Source organism: Parasteatoda tepidariorum, chromosome 10 (assembly GCF_043381705.1).
Source record: "Parasteatoda tepidariorum isolate YZ-2023 chromosome 10, CAS_Ptep_4.0, whole genome shotgun sequence".
Taxonomy (NCBI): Eukaryota; Metazoa; Arthropoda; class Arachnida; order Araneae; family Theridiidae; genus Parasteatoda; species Parasteatoda tepidariorum.
The window spans coordinates 39909896-39915964 of NC_092213.1; the positions used below are offsets into that span (position 1 = coordinate 39909896).

At 24.7% G+C, this 6069-nt stretch overlaps 1 protein-coding gene across 1 annotated transcript in view; it reads left to right on the forward strand.

Moving 5' to 3' along the window:
* Window positions 1-916: 916 nt before the first annotated feature.
* LOC122272566 (uncharacterized) overlaps window positions 917-6069 on the forward strand; it is a 7741-nt gene continuing 2588 nt past the window's right edge. The window contains exon 1 of the mRNA XM_071186291.1: window positions 917-1206. The gene's annotated coding sequence lies outside the window, so the exon portion shown is untranslated. The remainder of the gene's footprint in view (window positions 1207-6069) is intronic.

A 6069-nucleotide genomic window follows, 5' to 3' on the forward strand; every position in this document is an offset into this window, starting at 1 on the left:
AAGTATTCATGACTGAAATTTAAAATTCGAGACTCCACCGAATTGAAATCTAGATAACAACTCTTGTGATTTAATTTTTTCTTAATTTAAATGTATTTTGGAAAAGTATTTAAAAGATATTATTTTGCAGAAGATCTTAGTTTTAAAAGGGGAGAAATTTAAATGCGATTTTAAACAATGTTATTACCGATCCCTAAAAAATTAATATTTACTATTAACAGATTCGAAATATCTATAAAATTAAAAATCATGGCAGTGTATTTTAAGGTTTTGTTGATTTTGTTTCAAATATAAATTTTAGTTTATTTCAATATCTTTCAGCTCTAAGATTTTTGAAAATTATGATTGTTTTTCAACATTTCACATTGCAAGATTATTTAATTAATGCTTTTTCATACTCTCCTAGTTAAATAAAATTCAATGAAATTAGAAGCATGTTTTAAAAATTTTAATTTCTCTTTCTTAAATATTTTTTGTAAAATTTATTTGTTGTAAAGTGCTTATGTAAAATTTATAAATACATGGCTTTATTGTTTTAAATTAATTTTTACCAAATATTTCGTCATATGATCTTAAAGATTTTGTGTAATTTCCTTATATCTAATAGGGCAGAGATATCATATTATTTGTCCTTTTTTTCTGAAGACATTGCCCCGTACATGGATAACCATCATTAAAATTGTTTTAAGTTATAGTCAAACAAAGAAAATTTAAATAACTAAATTCAAGTACAAAATTAAGCAGAAAAGGGTCGAAATTATGCTGGTCTAAGTATTTCTTTCCCATACTCCCTTACCCAGGTTTCAACTTGATTTCCTTTCCAGGTCTTGTAGAATTCCTTATCAGTCTATTTCTCAAAAATAGGTAAAATGGTGTTAAAATGAAGTTTATTGTTAAAACGGGGTTGAAACTGTATTCAATGGAGAAGGGGGGGTACTGCCTCTACATGGATGAAGCTGGGTGTGTACCTGATTGGTTAGAAGCTAACAGATAAGAACTATTGTGCAATTAATTGGTATTCTTGAAATATTGAAAAAACATCTCTTAGAAAGTCTTGACCATTTGGTCTTCGGAAATTGTCCGTGAAGCATCTTGTGGTGAAGAAACATTTTCTATTTTTTCCGTGGAATAGTTCGACAAAAAACGGAGCATCAGCTACGAGATTCTACAGCAATAATTAACGTCTTCATCCTTACTTCAAATAGGGTAAGTGCATTTAAATGGTTAGTTTTAATTTTTGTAAGTTTATAAATTACTACATTTTATTACTGAATTTGTGGGCTTATTGAAATTATGATCTGTTTATCGATTTTAAGATTGGAAACATTTTTCATTCTGTTTATACCGTCTACAATATTGTTAAAATAATCAGATCTTCGGTGTTTTGAGTTAAAGAGTATCTTTTTATGAAGTTGAATTGAAAGAATTGTTTTTGGATTTATTTAAGTAGCCTCATGTTCATTTGAAATTTTTTGATATAAATTTATGCTGATACTTGTTGAATAGAAATAAATTGAATTGTACGTTGCATTGCATTTTAATAAAAATTTCTTTTATTCAATTTTAGCCACTCTTACTTAATCGCCAATTTGTATTTAAATGACCTATTTATAATAACTCCAATTCATATTATCTTCGAATATGTATTTATATTTAGGAAAATTAATGTTTTTTTCTGTTGACTTAAATTTTGTGAGTTTAATTAAAAAACAATACTGTGTTGATTTTATTCAAGTATTATTAAATTTAGATACTAATAGGGTAATTTGCTAAATAGAATTTAATTAAATGGCATGTTTTGTTCTGTTTTTATAAAAATGGCTTTTATTTCGTTTTGTCCACTCTCAAGTTATCTCTCTTATCTTAGTTTGTCCCGCCAAGTTATATTTGAGTGCTAGGGATATAATTAGTTTAGTAAATTTTTTGTAAATTGTTAGTAAATTTTTGTTAAGTTGAATTAAAATAAATTGCTGTTGAATTTATTTGGGTATTAATATTGAATTTAAGTAATTCCATACTTGAAGCGAAATATTTTTAAATAGACTGATTTTTTTTAAAAAAAAGAGAGAATTTAACTAAGGTAGCTCTCACTACATTTTGTCATCTCTCGGTTAACCACCTTGATATATGTATGTTAATATTTGAATTTTCAGCATTTTTCTTTAAAATTTAAAGGACGTATTTTTGCGGAGTTAAATTAAATGAAAATGCTGTTAAATTTATATAGGTAACTCAATATTTAAATTTAACTTTAAATATTTAAAAGTTATCCCAGTTATTTGCTACTTTTTATTAAAACTTTGTCAAAAGCTTTGTATAATTCAATATTCTTTGTATAATATAAAGCTTTGTATAATTCAATATGTGATCTTAAATATTTTTAAAGAAACTTGTGCTGGTTTTTGTTGGCTAGAATTTAATTAAATTGCACGGTGTATAGTATTTTTGTAAATTTAGCTTTTATTCCCTCTTGTTAGTTATCCACCAAATTATATTTCAGTGTTAAGTATATTAATATTATAGTTTGCGCCTTTTTTTTTTAATTTGAGAGGCATGTTTTTGTGAAGTTAAATTAAGATAAAAGTGCAGTTAAATTTATATAAGTATAATTCAATATTTAATTTTAAATATTTTTTTATGTACTGATTTTTGTTTGCTAGAATTTAATTAAATTGTAATTTGTGCTATATTTTTATAAATATAGCTTTTACTCCATTTTTTATACTCTCAGTTATTCATTTAATGGGTAAATTTTTGTGAAGTTGAATTAAAATAAATTACTGTTCAATTTATTTGGGTATTAAAACTAAACGTATCTGGCTCAATATTTAATATGAAATATTTTTTAATAGATATAGACTGATTTTTGTCAAAAAGAATTTAATTAAATGGAATGTTGAGGTGTATTATTATTATTAGGTAGCTTTTATTCCATTTTGTATTCGCTGAGTTATCAATTCATTTACATTTAAGTGTTAGGAATTCATTAATTTGCTGCATTTTTTATTTTATTTCAAGGGGACATTTTTGTGAGGTTAAATAGAGAATTGTTAAATTTACGTATGTAACTCAATATTTCATTTCAATTATTTTCAAATAGAAATATAATGATTTTTGTTAATTAGAATGAAATTAAATGGGCTTATTTAAGTAACTCAGTGTTTAGTTCTAAATATTTTTTAAAGAATTTAGGAAAATTAATATTACAAAATATTATTCAGTTAAATGATATTATGTTTTTTTTTTTAAACAAATTGGTTTTATTCCACTTATTGTTCTTCTAGTTATTTCTTAATTTTTATTCAAACGTTGTCATTGTCCTTTCATTTCTTTGTTTTGTCTTCATATTTTATTTCACTACTCAGCATTTAAACAATATTTAATTCAACTTACTGTTAAACGTATTCATATTTAAATATTGTTTAAGGGATAGCTTTTGTTAAGTTGAATTAAATAAAGTTTTAAATGTGAACTAAATTGTGTTCAAACTTAATTATGTACTATTCAATGTAATCGTACTTTCTAATGTATCTATAAAGATTGAGTTTTATTCCATTATCCAAAGTAGCATTTAAAACGTTAGCAAAATTCATAACTTGCGTAATTTTTATTTATTTATTATTTTTTGTAAAATTGATTTTCCATCTGCATTTACACATGAATTGATTTTTAATTTAAACATGTATGACTTTTTAAAAAAATGAGGATAGATTGCTTGAGGTTTTTTTGCAACCCAATTTTTTTAACAAGTTAAGTTTTTTACTCAGAAAAGTAATCAAGTGTTGTATTTAGTTAAACTTTTTTTGAAACTTTATTGCTTGTAGTTATATAGTCTTTTAGAAACTTTTTCAGGAAAAAAATTATATTTTTCGAGTTTGTCAATTTAATAATTTAACTAATTGTTAGTAAACCTATCGGGCAAGTATTATCCATACAATAGTATAGTATATACTTGTCCATTGTAGGTAGTTTTAGCATGCTTTTCATATCAATTAAATTTGCTGAAGTAATTCGATTTTTTTCAAAGGATTATTTCACTAATAATACAAGTAATTAGAATAGTTACATTCACATTTAATGAACTTATTTCTATAATGTATGATCAAAATTTTCTATTTCTGTAACTTACGGACGATATTTTTAAAAACAATTTTGTTGCATTAATATTAATTTTCTTTACTCTTTACTTGTGATTTTTTTTCATTTAAATGAGTACGTTTTTTCTGATAATTTTTATAACAACAAATTTCAAGTGGTTATTAAATAACAGTCAGTCAGTTTAATTGTCAATTTTTATCCATTCATTTAAGTTGTTAGTTTGCAACGAAAAAGACAATATTTCCTTACTAAAAAGATACTAAATAAGCCATAATGGCCTCTTAATATCATTAAGATCAAATTGATGAGAAATAATGGCCTTTAATTTTATTTTATTAGAATTATAGTAATGATTTAAGTTCTACAGAAATTCATAAATGGAATGTAAATAAGTCCGCGATAAGATCTAATGAGAATTTATTTAACGTAACTGCATAGTATTACCAAATGTTATTTTTTCTTGAGATCGAAACAACGTTTTATGTCCAATTTAAATTAAAAATTAATAAAGACCTGAAGAATATGCGAAGAATCGAAATATAAGACACGAATTACAGATCAAAAAAATTTTGAATATCGCCCTTATCATTTTATAAATTATGAAGCCAGTCATTTTATACTAAATATAACTGTAAAGATTACTGTTTATCAGATTTTTGTGCCTTAGAGTTTTACTGTGAAAATGGATTCTACGATAAAAAGCACTGACCCCTAAATGCTGGTACATTTTACCGTAAATTAAAATGGAGTTTTTTACAGACTGATTCGCAGTGGAGAAGAAATGATGATGACGTTTCCAGAAAAAAAAATTCTAGTCCTTGGGCTTTTAGATTAGAAATTATTTTTCTACAAACAAAATCGGTTCAACATTTTTTTTAAAATTTATACAGTATCATTTAATTTATCTGGTTAGAATTGAATTGCTTCCCGTAAGTTTTAAATAATTACAAATAGACTATTTAAGAAAATTAAACAACGATTACTGTGTATTTATAAATGATATAAATTTTAAAAAAATAGTTATTAATGTTTGACAATATTGTTATTAATGTGTATTATTTATGTATGTAATAGTCATTAATGCATTTGAAGTAAAAATTTTATTGCTTTTACATACTACGGAAGAAAAAAAAGGAGTCTTTTTTTTTAAAAAAAAAAATTGTCGAAAAACAATTAGTAGCTATAAATTGGACTGTTCAATAAAATAGTTGTATTCTGGGGCAATTAGAGAACAGATGGAAATCGTTTTAAATTTGTGGCATGTCGAATACGTTAAATTTTGCTTTCTCTTTGAATTTTCTTTAACCGCAATCTTCATCTTTCTGTGAGAGAAGAGGGTTTTAAAAAGAGGAAGAAAATTCAAATATATTATAAGATCAGCAAGATGTCGTTTCGAATTTATTTTTTATGAGGCAATTGATTGCAATTTTGGAATTATAAAGAATATAATACACATGAATAATAAAGAAATATAATTTTTGATAGTGCCTACTTTAGCGTCTCAAATACCTGCCTATACAAATTATATTTCATTTTCTATGTAGATTTTTACGCTATATCAAATGAGACCAAAACAAAAGAGATGAAGCTAATGGTTCAGAAGTTATTTAAAATTTTTACCTACCAAAACCTGCAATTTTGTATTGAGCTTCATATTGAGCACTTTTTTTAAAAAACATTAGCATCCAAAACGAAATATGTTCCTAAAACATATTAGTTCCAATTTTAGATTTTTAATTTACGTAAATTATTATTTGAATGTTATTTAAACACATTCATGTTGTATTTATAATTTATTTTAATTTTATTTGGTAGACAGGCGATCAAATACAATGAAAAAAAAAGCAGAAGGTTTTGTTTTGAAAACTACTTGAATATATACAGTCAAACCCCGCTATAGTGAACCTTCAAGGGACCGAAATTTTGGTTCACTATATCCGGTAGTTCACTATGTCCGTTACGCATGCAATT